General features: G+C 37.6%; 1 long non-coding RNA gene across 5 annotated transcripts in view; it reads left to right on the top strand.

Moving 5' to 3' along the window:
• LOC103887481 overlaps window positions 1-21,737 on the top strand; it is a 75,508-nt gene that overhangs the window by 14,158 nt on the left and 39,613 nt on the right. For 4 of the 5 annotated variants that reach the window (XR_004176990.1, XR_001906349.3, XR_002524295.1 and 1 more), the window contains exons 3-4: window positions 12,732-12,854; window positions 17,636-17,782. This is a non-coding gene — a long non-coding RNA (uncharacterized LOC103887481). The remainder of the gene's footprint in view (window positions 1-12,731; window positions 12,855-17,635; window positions 17,783-21,737) is intronic. The other variant, XR_001906348.3, reaches the window with a different exon arrangement.

Below are 21,737 nucleotides of genomic sequence, written 5' to 3' on the forward strand. Positions count from 1 at the left end.
GATACTTGAAGTTATATAAGAATGTATTATGCTTTACACTATTGTGTATTCTAGACACTATAGTGTAAAAATGATGGTTTATAGTCATAGTATAAAGACTATGGTATATAGTCTTCAAGAAGTTACTTGATTTTTAAAAGTAGAGTCCGTGGTACTAGAAATATTGACAGCAAGGGTGTGTGTGTGTGTGTGTGTGTGTAAATAAATTGGCTCACACAGTTGTGGAAACTGACAGGTCCCATAATCTGTAGGTGGCAGGCTGGAGACTCAGGGGAGTAGTTGCTATAGTTCCAGTCTAGGTCTAAATGCCTGAGAACTCGACATCCTATGGTGTGAGTTCTAATCCAAGGGCAGCAGAAGACTGACAGCCTGCCTCAATCGGTTAGGCAGAGGAAAGGAGTAAATTCTCCCTTCTTCAGCCTTTTTGTTCTATTTGTGACTAGACCAAACTGGATGATGCCTACCCACACCAGGGAGTGCCCTCTGCTTCACTCAGACCACCAATTCCAATGCTAAGCTCACTGAGGACACCCTCAAAGACACCCAGAAATAATGTTTAGTCAAATCTGGCTAGATATTGACACATACAATTAATTATCACAGAGTACTGAATTGACACATAAAATTAATCATCATGGGTGCTTGCATCGTGGGCCATTGCTCTTCTAAGCTCCTCCTCAACCCCATCACACACTAGGGCTCCTAGGGAGCCACACCAGATAGCTTTTCACTCACATATGTCCCCACACTGCAACAGCGCTGATCTTACCTAGTACCACACATCCATGCTCACGGGATCCACAGCAACCAACAAAACAACACAAAACCAACAAACACCCACCACCATTCCCTCTTATACATACACCCACTCTACTGATAGGGCTCTTTAAAAAGAACAAATACATATGTCCTGTTATCACTTATAATTCAAGTCCACTTAATAACAATGTTGTGTATAAATAATATTTAGCTACATTTTCCAGATGAAGAGTAGCATGCAGAGAAGATAAATAGATTCCCCAAGCTCACACAGCAATATAATGACTTAGGTCTAGTGTCCCATGAGTTTCCAATATCAACACATCATGCTCTAATGAGGTATCAATGTAGCCTCATCAATTATCACAAATGAACCACTCTTCTGGGGAATGTTGACGATGGAGGAGGCTGTGTGTGTGTGGCACTGGGAATATATGAAAAATCTCTGTACCTTCCACTCAATTTTGCTTTGGACCTAAAACTACTCTAAAAAATAAAGCCTATTTAATAGAATTACCCTCTGAAATATTGGGCAAATTCTAAGGTCTTGCTCAGGGGGCAGATCAAAGGCTAGTTCCTCACATCCTTCCCCTTAGCTATCTCAGCACCAGTTTTTACAATTTCTGTGGGTGATCTGGGTTGGGCATCTTAACTTTCTGGCTTCCAGAGGAAACAGAAATTCATGGGACTATGCTGAACTTCTGGCAAGGTTTGAGGTATATTCATGGTTCAGCAAGCATGTTATAAATGATGTCTGTGATAGATGATTCCCAGTTCTGCACCCTAGAATTTCATGGTGGGTGAGAGTTTGAATTCCCATTGGTCAGTATGTATTTTTGCTTATGATTCAATTGAGACACAGCTAGAGTTCTCAACTCCAGAATTCTCCTCTCAATAATATTCCACACACGTTCTCATTTTTCTGTCTTATATCGTTTGTCTCTCTGCAACCATCTCATCTGATCTCAAGAAATTACTCTAAGTAATATTTGGAGTTAAAGGAATGTCTCAAACTTGATGTTTTGAAATTTTTTAAAGAGTCAGAGGATTAAAATAATACCATGTTTTAAATTTAAAAAAACTTTAATGACCAGGCTTACTTAAACAAATAAAAATGAAAGATTAAAACAAAATATATTATGCAAACCAAAGATGCAATTGTTTAGTTGTTATTGCTGTTGTTGAGAAACGCAATTTAGTGGGATTAAGAACTGAGTAGAAAATCACAAACAACAGCACAGCTTTGTTTTCTGCATCTGTCTTATTACCTTTCCACACTCTGATTCTCAATCCCATTTGTCTTAAGGATGTTTTTTAAAGGTTATTTCCCATATCCCACTTCCTAATAACCTTGACTTTGTTCATGAATATTTTTGTACATCTACAAGATGTGTAGCATTGTATCACGGGCTCAGGGTTCAATTACCTAATTTATTTGTCATCCCAGTTCCTACGAAGCAGGTATTTTTTTTTTTTTTCATGAGAATGCGTGGGCTCAGAAAGTCCAAGTGATTTGCCCAGGGTCATGGAGCTAGTAAATAACAGAACAGAATATAAATGTATGACCTACCTCAAACCACTGAACCAGACTGACTCTCCAATATATCAGGCTGCCATAGTTCTCAAAATCCACTCACTCCAGTTTTCTCACACACAAAATCTTAAGAAAATGAATGGGCAAGAATCCTGGTATGTTTCCTGTTGGCTCATGATATTTACAGCTGATATATTTTTAAGGATCTCAGCTTTAAATATCAAGAGAATATTATGCCTTAATTTATCTGACTACAAGTTAAATCCTATCTATGAGATACATACACACTAAGTACATTCAATAAGAATATACATCCAATCATCACAGAATGTTCAATATCACTCACTCACACTCAATGAGTTTAATAAAATCAAGAACTAGCATACTTTAAGCATTTACTCTGAAATATGTCAAGTACGTTTGCATATTTTGCCTCCTTCAAGCTTCCCGACAATGTTATTTATTATTTACATTTGACAGATAAGAAAAGTGAACATTAGAAAATTTAAGTCAATGGTAGAGCAAGACACAAACTTCTGAATCTGAGTCTAAGGCCTGTGCCTTTAACCACAACATTCATCTGCCTATAAAAGGAGGAAATCAGGATTTGTAGAGCATGCACACATTTTATTATTGAGCAGGAATAAGAATGCAGGCCTCCATATGCCCACTGCAAAATGTACTCTGCCTTCAGATAGCTTAAGCTCCTAGGTATAGCCTTATGGTTAAGCTGTAGATTGCTAAGACCTAACCTATAATACAGTGCTTCAAACTGTGCATTTCACAGTTCTGGCATTTCCACCTGCCTCGTGGACTGGTTATCATTTTGGAATGAACCATTTGCAGTGCTAATTCCTGGGCTAAATAACAATAGTAATGATGACAATAATAAAAATATTCAGTAGTGGTGGTGATAATGATGTTATCACTACAGGTTCCATTCCAAGTGGCTTTGTTTGTCAGAGAATTGAGCAGAAAGCAAATCAGAAATCTGAAATGAAAAGGGTTAGCTGGTAAATTGCCATGTGTGAATCTGCTTTGATTTTTGCATTTTCTGCAAGACAATTTGAATTCTAAATGGCACTCCAACCCAGAGAGTGTGAAATCTGAAACCCGCACTGTGAAAGTCATACAACTGAGATCTGATAAGTAACCTTAAGTAATTTGAGACTTAATGCACCATTAAGATCATTTCTGTTACCATCTTGTGGCAATTGTGGGGCCAATTTTAATAGATAGATTTCCTTTTAGAAAGGCTGGGACCTTCCTCCAGTCCTGAATGGCATGCCTGGACTGTGAGATGTCAATGCATATACCATCTAGCCATAGTGGAAAAGTGACTATTCTTAAAAAGTTTCAATTAAGCTCCTCATTTGATCTTATTTAGCTGCCTTGTAAGTTGGTTAGATGGAGACTTCAAACTTTGTGAGCACATGTGGGTGCGGGGGGAGAGGTTTATGTGCCCGCCTCTTCTTGCTCTCTGTACAAGAAGAACAAGGCTTTATTAGGATCCTTCTCCATGGCAGATGAGTATTTACTCTATGGAATACTTTATAAGCAAAACGGCCCTGCCTCAGAAAGAAATAATTAATCCTCAGAAGAAAAAAATTACCTCTAAGAAAGGAGATTGAGGCTGAGCATCCCAAAACTACAGAGACTCAGGGGTATGATACCAGGCAGTGAATCAGACATCAAAATATGAACTATTGCCATAACTGAAAAACAAAAGGCAGATGTCTTTTCATAAAGGGGTAACTCTTATCTCCAACTTCGTATCACTGCTTTAGAAAAATGGCAGTATGCATGTAGTATGAAATGGTTCTTCCGCTAGCAAATTTTCAGAGGAGAAAATTTACTTTGAATCAAGACCCAAAACTATGCCTTATAACAGTAAGGTTTCACTTACTGTTATATAAGTAATAAGGTTTCACTCAGAAAATTAATATAAATTAATTAATTTAGACTCTGGCACCTAGAAGTGTTATGAGTGGCTCATTCTGTCCCAGACAAGCTACCATTGCTTTTCTGAGCCAAAACATGGGGATCCTATACCATCCATACATCAGAGCATAGCATGTGGCTGCTAGTCTCGAACTCCTGACCTCTGGTAATCTGCCCGCCTCAGCCTCCCAAAGTGCTGGGATTACAGCCACTGTGCCCAGTCAACAACTTTTCTACAAACCCATCAGCAAGGATTAAGAAGTATTAACCCTGTTTATAGTAATTATAGGCTTTTAAAAATAAAAACATACAATTTGATAGTTTAAATTTCTTACAACACTTTCATATAAGCATGTTTTTAAATTAAATTTTATTAAAATGTGCTTTTTAATGGTTTCAAAATATTTTGTTATATGAATGTGTCAAATTGTATGTGCTTACTTACGCCTACTATAGCTACTATTTGTTTTTGAAGTGAAAAGAAAATTTTTCTAATTTATCAGTCTTGACTTTAAATGCTTTATCTTTCTCCAAAATATAACCTACTCTAAAAAAGAAGGATAAAAAGAAGCAAAAATTATCAAATATCTACTACAAAACAAGCTTATAATATACCTTATCTTATCGAGTCCTAGAAATTCTGAGATATGCAATATTATGCCCCCAATTTTTAGCATTTCAAATGCAAAATTTTGAAAAGTCTAAATAGGTGGTTCTATGCCATGTGTCTAGGAATCTTCATAGACAGACTTTTTAACCCAGTAGTATCAGATTCCCAGTCCATGTTTTACACCATAGCAGGCAACAACTGGTTTCAACAGAAGTAGAATGACAATTCCAAACTGTGTGTGCCATCTTTCATCACTTGTACAACTCAGAATATTTATACAGGCCACTTTGGCAGAAGAGAGACAAAGGGCTCAAAGTAATTTGGCTCTTGCTAATTACAAAACATAATCCAAAATCTTTTTTTTTTTTTTTTAACCACAACCACTTCAGAAGATTGTTCCTGTCAAATACATCTCAGCACATCAGTCAATCCTGCTGCAATATTTCCCCCTCCTTGGCAACCAGGACCTTCTTGGAACTGCCCATAGTGACAGTTTGAGCAATTTTAATTAACAAGCACAATTAGGCTGGAGGAGATTAGTTCCCTAAATACCACTCAGTCCTGTTTTCTCTTTCATGCTTCCCAAAGATTGCAGCTGATACTACTGCCCAGCAGTGTTTTATGGAGCCTGAGGGCCAGCAATGTCCGGCCAGGGATTCAGGTTCAGCCTTGCTGTGAATCAGATGGGGATCAGGAAAGAACTTGGGCAAAAGGCCCTTTAAAACCCATCCAAGATACAATCACCACCAGAGCCTTCTCCAATTTCTGGGATTTCATTTCAGGGAGAAGAAAATGTGTCAAGTTACTCTGTGCTTTTAGCAAAGGAAAGGAACTGGTTTTTCCAGGTTTCCAGCTGCAGGAGCCCAGCAGCACACTCCTGAAATTGATGGCTCTGTAAAATCCTAATATTTGGAGGTGGATGGAAAGAGTATATAGGAGGGCAAGTGAGATTTTAAAAAGCTGATTTATAGCTTTGGATATATAAAGATGAATTTATTTATTAAAATGCAGTAGCAGATTAAGACATCATTCAAGAAGTGAATACATTACTAAGTGCTTTGAATGACAACTCTGGGAGTGTCCGGCATATTTTGTTTCTTTCTGTTCCATGTAACATCAACTAAAAAGGGGCTGGCTTATGTAAAGAATGGAAAAAGGAGTTTTAAGATGCAACTCACATAAAGGTCCAAACCTTGCCCCTTGTCCTAGTAAAACCTCAGATAACATACTGCAGCATTATTTTTACTTTACTACTACACAACATAATGGAACTATAAAATCAGTCTGCTTGGGTTGGAATTCTGGCTCTACATCTACTGGCTGTGTGACTTTGAGCCAGTTACTTATTCTCTTTGTGCCTTAGCTTCTTCACCTGTAAAGTGGAGTTAACAACAGTACCATACAACCTAGAGTAGTTACAAGTATTAAATGAGATACTATTTGTAAATTGCTTCAAACAGTGTCCTGAACAAGAATTTATTACATAACAAATATTTTTTGAGTGCGATCATTTTCTTGTCCTTCTTTTTCACCTGGCCATTGAAAACTGAGCAACTCCAGGCAGGATGGGCATAAAAACATTTTGTCTTCCACGACTCTTACTCTGCCCCAATTTTCCTCTGAGAAAAGTGGGTCCATCCAGTTGAACATCTCCAATTTCCTGCCCCTACACACTTCCATGCATTTATACTGCCAACTTTCTCTCCTTTCACCCCGTAGCTTCAGGAAATTAGCTGTCTCTCCTTTTGTTCAAGGTGAACCCCTTCATCTTTCCTTAGTTCACATCCTCTTTGGAAATCTTACTATATTCCAATCTTCTCTCTTAGCAACTTATCGGCTTGTGCCTCCTTCAGTGTATAAACATGTTCAAGTCATAACAGAACAAGACTCTCCTAATCACTTGTTTCTTCTTTTAAAAAAGAATCATTTTTTTTTGTTGTACTTTATTCTTTTTCTGCAATGTTTTGTCCAGGGTTTGTTTGCCCATCCTCTGACCCTCTGTTAGGATATAAAAAAAAAGTTAATGTCTTTTTTGACAAATTTTAGGTTTATAGAAAAATTGAGATGAAAGTACAGTTTCCACATACCTCCCCCTCATAGATTTCTCTGTCATGAACACCTTTCATTAGTGTGGTACATGTTAGAATTAATGAGCCAATATTGGTACATCATCATTCACCAAAATCCATTATTTACGTTAGGGTTCACTCCTTGGGTCGCATGTTTTATGGGTTTTGCAAATGCATAATGACATATATCCGCCATTACAGAATCATACAGAATTTTTCACTGCCCCCAAAATTTCTTATGCTGCATAGTTTTGCCTTTCCAGAATGTCATGTTTGGAGTAATACAGCATGTGGCCTGTAGAGGTTGGCTTTTTTCACTTAATAATATGCATTTAAGGTTCCTCTCTATCTTTCTACGGCTTGATAGATCATTGCTTTTTAGTGCTGAATAATAGTCCATTCTCTGAATGCATTACTATTTATTTATCCATTCACCTAGTAAAGGACATGTTTTCTTCCAAGTTTTGATAATTAGGAATAAAGCTCTTTTAAACATTCATGCACAGGTTTCTGTGTAAATATGTTTTCAACTCATTTGTGTAAATACCAAGGAGTGTGATTGTGGTTCATATGGTAAGAGCACATTTAGTTTTGTAAGAAACTCTTGTCTTCCAAAGTGGCTGTATCATGATGCATTCCCACCAGCAATGAATCAGAGTTCCTGTTGTTCGACATCCTTGTCAGCATTTGGTGGTGTTAGTGCTTTGGATTTTGTCCATTCTAATAGATGTGCCATAGTATTTTTGTTTTAACTGTTTCAATTTGCAATTCTTTGATGACGTACCATGTTGATCATCTTTTCATATGCTTAATTGCTATCTATCTAGCTAATATTTTTTTTTGGAGGGGGTGAGATATCTGTTCAGATCTTTTGCTCATTTTGAAATTGAGTTGTTTCTTTATTTTTGAATTTTAGGAGTTCTTTGTATATTTTGGATACGAGTCATTTATCAGATAAGAGTTTTATAAATATTTTTTCCCAGCTGGTGGTTTGTCTTCACTCTCTTAACTATCCTTTGCAGGATAGAAGTTTTAATTTTAACAAAGTCCAACTTAATTTTTTTTCATAGATCCTGTATGGGGCATTGTGTACAAAAAGTCATCCCCAAACCCAGGGTCACCTAAATTTTCTCCTATGTTATCTTCTAAGAGTTTTATAATTTTGTATTTTACACATTTAGGTCTGTGGTCCATTAGAGTTAATTTTTGTGAAGGGTGTAATATCTGGGTCTAGATTTATTATTTTTACATGCAAAGTCCCATGGTTCTGGTACCATTTGTTTAAAATATTACCTGTACCCCAAAAAACCTATGAAAATAAATTTTTATAGAAAAGAATGAAGTAATGAAGTAATGAAGACAGTCAAGTATAGCAAAAGAACAAACAAATAAAACAAGAGAACAGAATAGAGAGCACAGAAATGGACTCCCACAAATACAGTCAAATGATATTTGACAAAGGAACAAAGATAGTATTTTGAACACTCGTTTATTTTTGTCTACAGCTCCTTAATTTCCACCATTTCCATCATAATCACTTTTCAGATTGATGAATTTTCTGTTTTGTTTTTTTTTTTTTCAACTAGGACTTTGGATTCCCAGCTGGCCCCCAAATGAAAAATCTTCTCCCTCTCAGCCTACCTAATTATGGAGCGATTTTTTTTTTAATTTATTATTTTTTTATTATTATACTTTAAGTTCTAGGGTACATGTGCATAACGTGCAGGTTTGTTACATATGTATACTTGTGCCATGTTGGTGTGCTGCACCCATCAACTCATCAGCATCCATCAACTCGTCATTTACATCAGGTATAACTCCCAATGCAATCCCTCCCCCTTCCCCCCTCCCCATGATAGGCCCCGGTGTATGATGTTCCCCTTCCCGAGTCCAAGTGATCTCATTGTTCAGTTCCCACCTATGAGTGAGAACATGCAGTGTTTGGTTTTCTGTTCTTGTGATAGTTTGCTAAGAATGATGGTTTCCAGCTGCATCCATGTCCCTACAAAGGACACAAACTCATCCTTTTTTATGGCTGCATAGTATTCCATGGTGTATATGTGCCACATTTTCTTAATCCAGTCTGTCACTGATGGACATTTGGGTTGATTCCAAGTCTTTGCTATTGTGAATAGTGCCACAATAAACATACGTGTGTATGTGTCTTTATACCAGCATGATTTATAATCCTTTGGGTATATACCCAGTAATGAGATGGCTGGGTCATATGGTACATCTAGTTCTAGATCCTTGAGGAATCGCCATACTGTTTTCCATAATGGTTGAACTAGTTTACAATCCCACCAACAGTGTAAAAGTGTTCCTATTTCTCCACATCCTCTCCAGCACCTGTTGTTTCCTGACTTTTTAATGATCGCCATTCTAACTGGTGTGAGATGGTATCTCATTGTGGTTTTGATTTGCATTTCTCTGATGACCAGTGATGATGAGCATTTTTTCATGTGTCTGTTGGCTGTATGAATGTCTTCTTTTGAGAAATGTCTGTTCATATCCTTTGCCCACTTTTTGATGCGGTTGTTTGTTTTTTTCTTGTAAATTTGTTTGAGTTCTTTATAGGTTCTGGATAATAGCCCTTTGTCAGATGAGTAGATTGCAAAAATTTTCTCCCATTCTGTAGGTTGCCTGTTCACTCTGATGGTAGTTTCTTTTGCTGTGCAGAAGCTTTTTAGTTTAATTAGATCCCATTTGTCAATTTTGGCTTTTGCTGCCGTTGCTTTTGGTGTTTTAGACATGAAGTCTTTGCCCATGCCTATGTCCTGAATGGTACTACCTAGGTTTTCTTTTTTTTTTTTTTTTTTTTTTTTGAGAGGGAGTCTCGCTCTGTCGCCCAGGCTGGGATGCAATGGCCGGATCTCAGCTCACTGCAAGCTCCGCCTCCCGGGTTTACGCCATTCTCCTGCCTCAGCCTCCCGAGTAGCTGGGACTACAGGCGCCCGCCACCTCGCCCGGCTAGTTATTTTTTGTATTTTTTAGTTGAGATGGGGTTTCACCTTGTTAGCCAGGATGGCTACCTAGGTTTTCTTCTAGGGTTTTTATGGTATTAGGTCTAACATTTAAGTCTCTAATCCATCTTGAATTAATTTTTGTATAAGGAGTAAGGAAAGGATCCAGTTTCAGCTTTCAACTTATGGCTAGCCAGTTTTCCCAGCACCATTTATTAAATAGGAATCCTTTCCCCATTTCTTGTTTCTCTCAGGTTTGTCAAAGATCAGATGGCTGTAGATGTGTGGTATTATTTCTGAGGACTCTGTTCTGTTCCATTGATCTATATCTCTGTTTTGGTACCAGTACCATGCCGTTTTGGTTACTGTAGCCTTGTAGTATAGTTTGAAGTCAGGTAGCGTGATGCCTCCAGCTTTGTTCTTTTGACTTAGGATTGTCTTGGAGATGCGGGCTCTTTTTTGGTTCCATATGAACTTTAAAGCAGTTTTTTCCAATTCTGTGAAGAAACTCATTGGTAGCTTGATGAGGATGGCATTGAATCTATAAATTACCTTGGGCAGTATGGCCATTTTCACGATATTGATTCTTCCTATCCATGAGCATGGTATGTTCTTCCATTTGTTTGTGTCCTCTTTTATTTCACTGAGCAGTGGTTTGTAGTTCTCCTTGAAGAGGTCCTTTACATCCCTTGTAAGTTGGATTCCTAGGTATTTTATTCTCTTTGAAGCAATTGTGAATGGAAGTTCATTCATGATTTGGCTCTCTGTTTGTCTGTTACTGGTGTATAAGAATGCTTGTGATTTTTGCACATTAATTTTGTATCCTGAGACTTTGCTGAAGTTGCTTATCAGCTTCAGGAGATTTTGGGCTGAGACAATGGAGTTTTCTAAATATACAATCATGTCATCTGCAAAGAGGGACACTTTGACTTCTTCTTTTCCTAACTGAATACCCCTGATTTCTTTCTCTTGCCTGATTGCCCTAGCCAGAACTTCCAACACTATGTTGAATAGGAGTGGTGAGAGAGGGCATCCCTGTCTTGTGCCGGTTTTCAAAGGGAATTTTTCCAGTTTTTGCCCATTCAGTATGATATTGGCTGTGGGTTTGTCATAAATAGCTCTTATTATTTTGAGGTACGTTCCATCAATACCGAATTTATTGAGAGTTTTTAGCATGAAGGGCTGTTGAATTTTGTCAAAAGCCTTTTCTGCATCTATTGAGATAATCATGTGGTTCTTGTCTTTGGTTCTGTTTATATGCTGGATTATGTTTATTGATTTGCGAATGTTGAACCAGCCTTGCATCCCAGGGATGAAGCCCACTTGATCATGGTGGATAAGCTTTTTGATGTGCTGCTGAATCCAGTTTGCCAGTATTTTATTGAGGATTTTTGCATCGATGTTCATCAGGGATATTGGTCTAAAATTCTCTTTTTTTGTTGTGTCTCTGCCAGGCTTTGGTATCAGGATGATGTTGGCCTCATAAAATGAGTTATGGAGGTTTCCCTCTTTTTCTATTGATTGGAATAGTTTCAGAAGGAATGGTACCAGCTCCTCCTTGTACCTCTGGTAGAATTCAGCTGTGAATCTATCTGGTCCTGGACTTTTTTTGGTTGGTAGGCTATTAATTATTGCCTCAATTTCAGAGCCTGCTATTGGTCTATTCAGGGATTCAACTTCTTCCTGGTTTAGTCTTAGAAGAGTGTGAGTGTCCAGGAAGTTATCCATTTCTTCTAGATTTTCTAGTTTATTGGAGCGATTTTAAAGATAAATAAGTAAATGAACATAAGCTAATTAACTATGATGAACCACCCAAATACTTGAAAAAACATTAGTCCTTGGCAATGCAAAGGATATACTTCATGAAATAGGGTTAGAGTTTCTTGCCTGAACCCAAACCATACACTTTTGTAAAAGCCAGAAAGTAAAATCCAGTGGGGGTCAAAAGGCTCAGAGATAAAAACTCTCAACTTAGATAAGTAGGGTGAGGCCGTAGTGGGAATGAAAGAATGAAGAAGGGATGAACTGATTACTTCTCTATTTCAAAAAAACTCCTTCTCAATCTTTGCTCGTATTGACCAGTATGGCTAGTAGAAGGGAGAAAAGAATGGTTAGGTCTATGAGCCTTATTTTAGAGAAGACTGAATGTTAGGGTAACCAAATGCCTGGGAATTGGAGCCTTTATTCCTCGTCCAAAAACATTTTAACAAGGGGAAAACATGCTTTTCTTGTTAAATCCAATTTTACTGAAAATTATGTTACCCAAACTATGCCATTTACTAAACCTTTTTGTTGATTGAAATTTTACCCTCATTTATAAAATCTACTCATGTCAGGTGATATTTTTTAATGAAAAAAAAAACCCAGCATATCACTGTAGAGAATTGTTTTTCACAGTTTGAAGACCTTTTCATAAGAAAACCATTGATTTTATAAGTTGCTAAGGATTTTTTCTTGAGTCATGCATAATTCAGATGGAGAAGAGATGGACATAACTGCTAGATGGATTGACCAATGCTACCACCCAGGGAGGATTATCAACCAGTCAAAGCACCCTAAAGCCCTGTGCTCCTACAACAGAAGCCTAAGGGAATGAAAGAACAAAAGGCAATTTCCCTAATGTAATAAAAAAGAGTTCTTTACATTTATGTAAGAATAAATATAATGTTTCAGGGATAGAATAAATAATGATTATCAGAGCTCATCTTAGCTCTTACAGAAGTCAAAGATGAGGTGGACCTTTTGCAACACTCACAATTCTAGGATGAGTTAGAAGTAAAAAAAAAAATCAGTTATATATGATTTTAAAGTTTTTATTATACTTTCCTAAGCTTTACTGTATCTTGTTTACTCAGGACAATTTATTCATCTATCTGCTCTGCTGAGTCACCCTTGTAGCAAGCCTCAACTTTGTGTTCACTTTCATGTGACCACCTCCTTAGAGACCAAGATCACTTGAGCATATATTATAAATTCAGGTAAGCTTTATGCTGAACATGGACTGCAAAATAATCTCTGGTCAAATGATAGCTATTATTTGAGCCAATCATACTCCTCATACAGAATTTTAGCTGAGAAGTAAAAGAACAAATTAGAATGGGCTATAAAGTTGATATGTCTGGGAGACAGAAAGCAAGCAGGAGCAGGAAAAGGAAATCACAACAGGTGCTCAGAGAAAAGCAAAGATGAGTCAGTGAGGACCCTGAATGGGAGACAGCAGTAAGGCAACTTCCCAACTGCTATGTCTTATAAAGCTGTTCCTGTCTTTGGAATTCGGTAAAATGTCACTAGAATCCTTCTATTAACCACTAAGGCAGTTATTTCATGAGTTATCTGGAATAAGCTCCTGTTCTTTTGAACCAAAAGGGCCTTGTGCAGCCATCCTCATGACTGCCTGTGAAGACAAGCAGTAGTGTTATCACAGGAAGAGAGAGCAGCAGTGTCAGCAATATGCTTGTCTAGTGTTCCATGGATTCAATTCATCAGAACCACCTGGGGAACTTTTTTAAAAATAAAGATTCACAGACTCATTCTGGCTCAGGATGGGCTCAGGAAACCAATGTTTTCTAAAGATCCCTAAATATTTCTCATGATAGCTAGTTTGGGGAACTTAAACTAAGGACTCTTAATCTTTGAATTACAGACATCTTTGAAAATGGCATAATACTATGATCCTCTTTTATTATATGACATTCACATGTGCTTTTGTATAATTTTAGGACCCCTAACCCAGACCTAGCCCAGTGTCCTTTCCGGGAGTAGATAGAAAATGACCCATCCAATAGCCAGTCAATGGGAAGCAGCCAAGCCACGCCTATTATCTGAGCTATTAGAGACATTTTTCAAATAACAAGTAAGGAAAAGACACAAGATACATTTCTTGGTGTCCAAAAAGAAACCACACTAGGTAACATTCAACAGAGTGTAATAAATAAATACAAAATTGGTTGTACAGGTGTTGAGGAACTGAAAGAGATAATAATTCCAGGAAGCCATTTATGACCCAGGGAAGTAGGGCAAAGAGTGGGGGCTAGGATTCTCAGAACCTCTTCCCCAAACTGGTGTTGGTACTCCAGGAGCATGATGGAGGAGCCCTGCAGACCCACGCCGCTGATCACTGTGGAGAGAATTTTAATCATTTGTTGCTGGTAAAATTAAAGAGAAAAATGAAGCTGATTCTGGAAATACTGAAAGTAGCTGGGGGCTGGAACCAACTGCTGCTACTGGGACAATGCTAACAGGCATAGAAATCAAACCAGAAGCAAATGAAACCCTTGTTTTTCCTCTGCCTTCCAATTGTCCTGCAGTGCTCCTTATTGGTGGAATAGAAACAAGAAGTGTAGGGATTTGTAAATATACCCAGAAATCACTTCAAAAAGTGAAGGCTAATTCTACTCTCTTTCACTGTAGACCGAGCTTAGTGACTCACTTCTAACAAATAAAGGAAACTGAAAATGATGCTGTGCAACTTTGAATACTTTTCATAGAGAAGAAAGGGTGACTCAGAGCGCAGAACCAAAAGTCATGGAAAAGTATTCTTGGGCAAGATCAGGCTAAGAAAAACTTTTATTATTAGCCCAGCTGAACTTCAGATTTTCTATGGGCCAATGACTCTTTTGAATCCTGCATTATTCCCCTTCTTGAACAAGAATGTGTAAAGCAGCTATTCCATGCCTGCATCACTGTTGCATGTTGAATATGCGAGGAAGGAAATTTATCTATCTCAGAGGTCTTCAGGCTTGGAGAAAGTGCACTCAAGGAGCTCTATTTTAAAAATGACCTCTCAAGCAAAAAAGAGGCTCAAGCATACCTGGATCTGATTTAGATAATGAGATTATGATATCAGAATATTGGGGACCTGAGAAGGGGGTGTGTGTATTTTGCACATGAGGGGAATGTAAATAATTAGCCAGAGTGTACACTACGGTAGTTTTATTCTTGGACCTCAAATTTTTAAATATACATTTCTTCACGAAGTGGGGTCTAAGATTACTCCCCTTGTGGTGGGCTGGACTTGGTGACTCATGTCTTACAAATAGAAAAAACTATAAGGAACAGTGTGCAACCTCAAAGATGAGGTCATAAAAGGTACTATAGTTTTTTCCTTGCTCTCCCTCTTGAAGCAAACATTCTGGAGAAAGTTACCTCCCATGTCAGAAGACAATGCAAGCAGCCTATAGAGAGGGTCGTATCCGACAGCCCGTGAAAAATTGCCAAAAACCATGTGAGCTTGAAAGAGATCCTCTTTCAGTCAAGCATTCAGATAAGAATGCGGCTTGGCTGAAATGTTGATTAAAACTTTGAAAGACCTTGAGGCAGAAGCATCTTGCTAAGCTGCACCCATGTTCATGACCCACAGAAACTGTCAGAAAATAAATCTGTTATAAGTCATAAATTTGAGGATAATTTATTACACAACAATATATAACTAACACAGATGGCAAAAGGGAAACAGTTTCCAGAGTCTTAGATTCGACATCATGAAAGAAAATATATATTAGAAGATTTGGGACTGAGAGACAAATTAATCACTGTTATGGTCCAACATTTTCCTACTCAGCATCCATTTATACCTCTGTAAATATGTGTAAACTTTCGCACTAAACCACTAACACTTTTATGCTTAACATGTTGCAAACATCATTCAACCAAATAAAAGACACTCTCACCTTCTCTGCCAAAATAAGCAATTCAAATTCCCAAGAATCATTGTATGATCTCCAGGTGAAAGTAATCCCAGAATCCTTTTCTGGGCAACTTCTTGTTGAATGGGAATTTTCTTCTTTTCAGTACTAAACTAACTAGCAGAAGGCAAAGTTGTGATAACAGAAAGCATCTGCAAGAGGGTTCATAAGTATAATGAAGGGAACAGTTAGTTATGAATCTCCCTTATTCTCTAGGCCACAAATCAAATGTCCAAGATCAACCAAGTACAATAAATCATCATTTCCTCTAACCCGAATGTCCTCCAAAATTTATTTGTTAACTTATTTGCCAATGTGATAGTATTAAGAGTGGGGGCCTTTTGGAGATGGTTAGACCATGAGGGCTCCACTTTCATAGATGAGATTAGTGACCTTAGAAAAGGGCTGGAGAAAACTAGCTAGGCCCCTTTGTTGCCCTTCCATTTTTTCTGCCGTATGAAGACACAACTTTCATCCTCTGGTAGCAACAAAGCACCATATTAGAAGCGGAGAAAGCAGCACTCACCAATGAACCTGCTGGTGCCTTGACCCTGGGCTTCCCAGCCTCCAGAATTGTGAGAAAATAAATTTCTGTTCGTTACAAATTGCCCAGTTTCATATATTATGTTATGGCAGCACAAATGAAGTAGGATATCATTAGTATGCCAGCTATCTTAAATAATAAAACCAAGGCAAAGAGAATAATGTTACAATGTAAATATAATTAACAATATTGAATTGTACACTTAAAAATGGTTAAAATGTTAAATTTTGGCCGGGGATTGTGACTTACACCTGTAATCCCAGCACTTTGGGAGGCTGAGGCGGGCAGATCACGAGGTCAGGAGATTGATCCCATGCTCGCTAACTCGGTGAAACCCCGTCTCTACTAAAAATACAAAAACTTAGCTGGGTGTGGTGGCGGGCACCTGTAGTCCCAGCTACTCAGGAGGCTGGCATGAACCCAGGAGGCAGAGCTTGCTGTGAGCAGAGATCGCACCACTGCACTCCAGCCCGGGTGACAGAGCGAGACTCCATCTCAGAAAAAAAAAAAAGTTAAATTTTATGTCATGTATATTTTGTCACAATTAAAAATAAAAATAAATAACAGGAAAAAAGAATAAGTTACTTGACCATTGTTACATGGCTATTAAGTATCAGGGCTGGGATTTGAATTTAGGATTTAAGAACAATTGGTCTTATTACTTAGGACTTAGTTAAGTCTCCTTTGAGTTGAATGTTATCAGAGACTTTCAAGCTTAGGTACCTTGATGTCCACATCTCTTCCCAGATTTGGAGAGTTTTCAGCCATTATTTGTTTAAATAAGCTTTCTGCCTCTTTCTCTCCCTCTCCTGCTTCTAGAAATCTCATAATGTGAAAGTTAGCTCTATGCTGGTGTCCAATAAATCTTGTAAGCATTTCTTCATGTACTTTTTTTCTTTGGGTATTTTCAAATGTCCTGTCTTTGAGTTCACAGATTCTTTATTTTGTTGATCAAGTCTGCTGTTGATTCTCTCTCTGTGTTGTATTTTTGCATTCCACTCATTGTATTATTTAGCTCCAGTAATTCTTTTCTCCTGTCTCTTCACTGAACATTTTATTTTCTTCATGTATGTTTTATTTGATCTTGTTGTCTGTTCTCTTACAGCTCACTGATTTTTGAAACAATTATTTTAAATTTCTTATCAGGCTGTTCACAGATCTTCATTTATTCAGGGCTAGTTCTTGAAATATTGTTGTATTCCTTTTGTCATGTCATGTTTCTTTGATCATTTCAGTTTCTTGAAGTCTTGTGTTGCTGTCTTTATATTTGAAGAAGCAATAACTTCCTCTAGTTTGTACTGACTGGCTTCAGGAGAGAAACGCCTTCACCAAATATCTCAGCTAGGAATTCTGAGACCTTTTCTATGGGTATACCCACTCCACACCTCTTGTTCCCTCTTGGGGTGTGGCGTTTCTTAAGATTGTTTGCCTTCCCTCCATCCTGCAAAGCCAGGTCAGGTGCTGAAAGCCTCCCATGTGTTTTCCTTAGGACAGTGCCCTGAAATGTTCAAGTTTATGTGCTTTGTCCCAGTCCCACAGAGTCAAACCAACTGTCTTTACCAGAGCTGTCTTGTGCTCATCATTTGCAAGTGCATGCTTGGAGAGCTGTCCTGAGGAGAGTGGTGAGGTGCATGGAGCATTCGAGTTGCCTATGGGCCAGTGGTGGGCGAGTCCACAGGTGAGATATTTTAAGCCACTCATGGATGAGCTGCCTGATTGAGTCCACTGAGCAGTTAGTAGGGCCCATGGCCTCTCTTCGGTTCCCAGCTTCTTCCAACTACTTAGCTATGTCCAGCACTTCAGTCTCCTGGGTGGAGCAAGAAAGAAGTGGGCCTATTGGCAGCATCTTGCATGGATGGGAAAGCCCGACACTTATTCACCACATTTTTATTCTCCCCTGAGTGAGAAATCATGGGCCAAGCGGAGTCTATCTTGGCACAGAGCTGTGCCACATTAGGAGAAAGGGTGACATGGGTCAAGTGAAAATGTCCTTTGCACCCCCTTCAATGAATCTATTCTTAGATTTTTTACTTCAGTGTGTACTGGGACTCCTCCATTGACTCATAGATTCCTGCCAAGGTACTCTTATTCCTGGGTGTTTATCGAAATTGATGTTTTTGCAGGGGAATAAGGTAGAAAGCTCCTATTCTACCACCTTGCTGATGTTACTCTCCATAGGAATTAAAAATTTATTACCAATACTCGTTATAAAGACAAAACTTATTTACATTTTACAGCCTTTTGCATTTTACAATGGTGAAGAATTAACAGTGTAAGAATTAACAGTATGCAAAACTAATGTAAGCTTTCTCATTATATACTTGACAAAAAAAAGAACATGGTATCTATTTTTCATTTTCAAAGTATTTAAGATTATAAATAACTAATATTTTATCCTTTTTTTCCAGTCTGTGTATTTTCTGTGGAGCAACTAGAGTTTTTAAAATTTTTTGATGAAAATCTTTTAGTCAGATGAAGTCAATAACTAGGGGCCCAGAAAACTAGATGCTTTCTGAGAGTAAAGCTAGAAAGTAAAATACCAAAGGTGAATTTAATAATCAACCTTCTTTTTCAGGGATAGGTCACCTCTATGGTCAAAGTAATAAAGAAGATTTGGGATCAAACCAAGGAAATATAGCGAAGTTTTGCATTATTGACAAAATTAGCACATATAAGGGAAGAATAAAATTAGAGGTCCAGATAAAGGGATGTCCAGAGAACAAAGATTTGTGACTATCTTTGGGAATGTCCAAGGAAGAAAACACTCCATCAACTGACACAGATATTTCACAGTCCTTTCCTTAAAATGTTGATGAAATAAGCAAGGAGTCTTATTTCATACTATAATTATCTAGGAATAATACTAAAATTAACAAGAATAACTATTATTATATAGTATATAGTAATAATCACTATCATTATTCTTGTTATCCATAGTATTATTAATAGCTAATTATCATGAATGTGTATGCTACTATTATTTTGTGATAGAGGTTGTAAGGAAAATTCACCTTTCTTGCTTTCTTTAGGTGTTCCCCAAGCAGAAAATGAATGAATCGGTTTCACATGTAGTTTTCTACCAGGCAAACATGCTAATATGGGCATAAACTTTTCATATCATTCTATTTTTCAGTGAAGTCAGTAACCAATTTATACAGAAGCCCCACATGAGTTTGGTGAGTGTGTCTCAAGTCATTAACGATGCTGATCTCTGTGTGTTGACAAAAAATGAATTTCGGAACCAAAAATGTAAGGCCCTGACCATAAACCACAGTTGTCACATTTTGGCACCTCTCTGTAAGGACTTCAGCCAATTACTGCTTTCACTACGGTCAGCATCCTGGAATCTTGCCAATTCAAGCACATCCACAGTATGTTTTAAGTGTTTAGTTTTTCATTCATGGAACCAAAGAAAAACAGTATTTCTTTCTTTCTTTCTTTCTTTCTTTCTTTCTTTCTTTCTTTCTTTCTTTCTTTCTTTCTTTCTTTCTTTCTTTCTTTCTTTCTTTCTTTTTTCTTTCTTTCTTTCTTTCTTTCTTTCTTTCTTTCTTTTCTTTCCTTCTTTCCTCCTTCCTTCTTTCCTTCCTTTCTTTCTCTCTCTCTCTCTCTTTCTCTTTCTTTCTTTTTCTTTCTTTCTTTCTTTCTTTTCTTTCTTTCTTTCTTTCTTTCTTTCTTTCTTTCTTTCTTTCTTTTCTTTCTTTTCTTTGGCATTCATTATTGTTTCTTAGGTGCTATATGCTGCTGCTACAATATACCATGCAAGAACAAAGAATGGAAAAGTGTAATGGCTTATACCACAAGTCTCCTGTAAAATCTACAGGATGGAACTTGGAATTTACTTTGAACTACCCTTCCATCTGGCAGAATAAGCAGAGCCTGTTTAACATTATGTACATAAATTTTCTCATACTGTCTTTAAATGAAAGCCTGTATGAGCTTCGCTACTATAGGTCCTGGAGATAGCTTCATGGTATAGGTCACACTTGCATCTCTTTCCCACTAACACCATATTTCAAGACACTGGAATTTTCTGGTGGAAGGGTGGTGAGGAAGATGGTCTTATTTTAAGTCAAAAGTCCTGACTCATGTGCACAAAAAAATCATGTGTTATATGTGAATCAAGTACTATCGTTGGAATTAAAAGTTTTCCCCTGGCATGGCCACATTTTACTTTTAAATTGTAGAAAAGGATAACCGAGTTGTACAGGAACTGGCTTTTAGAAAAATGTCAGGTACAGTTCTGCCTTGGCTGGGCTAAATAATCACAATACTAGCCAGGAGACAGGGAAAGTGGGTGCATCCCTCAGGTGGGGGAGTTAGGAGAAAATGCCTCTCTGAAGGCTGATCTGCATTCTGTGTCTGAGCTCATGGCAAACTGTCAATCAGTAGTTAAAGTATAATCCTGGATACAAAATGAAAACACGGAACTTAGATTCTCTTCAGTGCTTATCTTTTATCTGATGCATTCTACTGAAATGGAAGCAGGTTTTCATAAGGAAATTTTACGGCTTTTTTGCATAATCTCTCTCTCTCTCTCTCCACCCCCCCACACACATCCTCATCTTTTCTCTCTTGTCCCTCTTTATATGTTTTTCCTTTCACTGGAGTCTGCACCATGAATGATGACATGGATGTTTTGCAAAATTTCAAGCAATCTTTGATTTCTCTCCACAGTGGCTTAGTAGCTGCTTTCATAATTCTTAAGCTCCCAAACTCATTTCCTCCTCCTCACTTTCAAAGAAAAGCAAATTACCTGTTTTATTGATATAACTGGAATTTGAGAGAAACAGCCAGTGACTATCTAGATAAGAGGTAAACATTACCAGTCTTTCAGGCTCAGTTTTCACTCTAAATCCCATTCAATTCTTTTGACAACTGATTTCACCGGAATGTAGAAATGAATCTGTATGTGCCACGCTGTGTTACTGAAAGTTAAGCCACCCCTTCTCTTCCCTTTTATTTGCGCAACAGAGAATTGAGAAAGGAAATGTTCAAAAGCCTATTTTTTCTATACCCTCCCTATTCAAAAGTGCATAACATTTGCTAATGCAATTTATAGTCACTTGGCCTGGTTCAAATGCTGGTTCTAGTACCTTCTACTTGTGACATAATCTCTCTGGCCTCCAGTGTCCTCATCTTTAATACAGGAATTGTAATAATCCGCTTCATACGATAGTTGATTCAGTCTACGCTTATTGAGCACTGACTCTATGTCAGGCATTCCTTTAAGCCTCTTACCTGCTTTAACTCAATTTATCCAACAACTACTTTTGATATAGGTACAATACTCCCCCTTTATCCACAGGGGATACATTCCAAGACCCCTAGTGAGTTAGTGAGTACCTGAAATCAAGGATACCAGATTTTTTTTTCTTCCTGTACATACATACCTATAATAAAGCTTAATTTATAAATTAAGCACAGTGAGAGATGAACAACAATAACTAATAATAAAATAGAACAATTACAAAAGTATGCCAGTATAACTACTCTTGTACTTTAGGATCATTTTAAAATAAAATAAAGGTTACTTGAATTTAAGTACTGCAACACTGTGACAGTTGATCGGATAACCAAAGAAGGTTACTAAATGACTCGGGTGGGTGGAATGTCCTACATGGATATGCTGAAAA

Source organism: Papio anubis, chromosome 11 (genome assembly GCF_008728515.1).
Source record: "Papio anubis isolate 15944 chromosome 11, Panubis1.0, whole genome shotgun sequence".
In the NCBI taxonomy this organism is placed as follows: domain Eukaryota; kingdom Metazoa; phylum Chordata; class Mammalia; order Primates; family Cercopithecidae; genus Papio; species Papio anubis.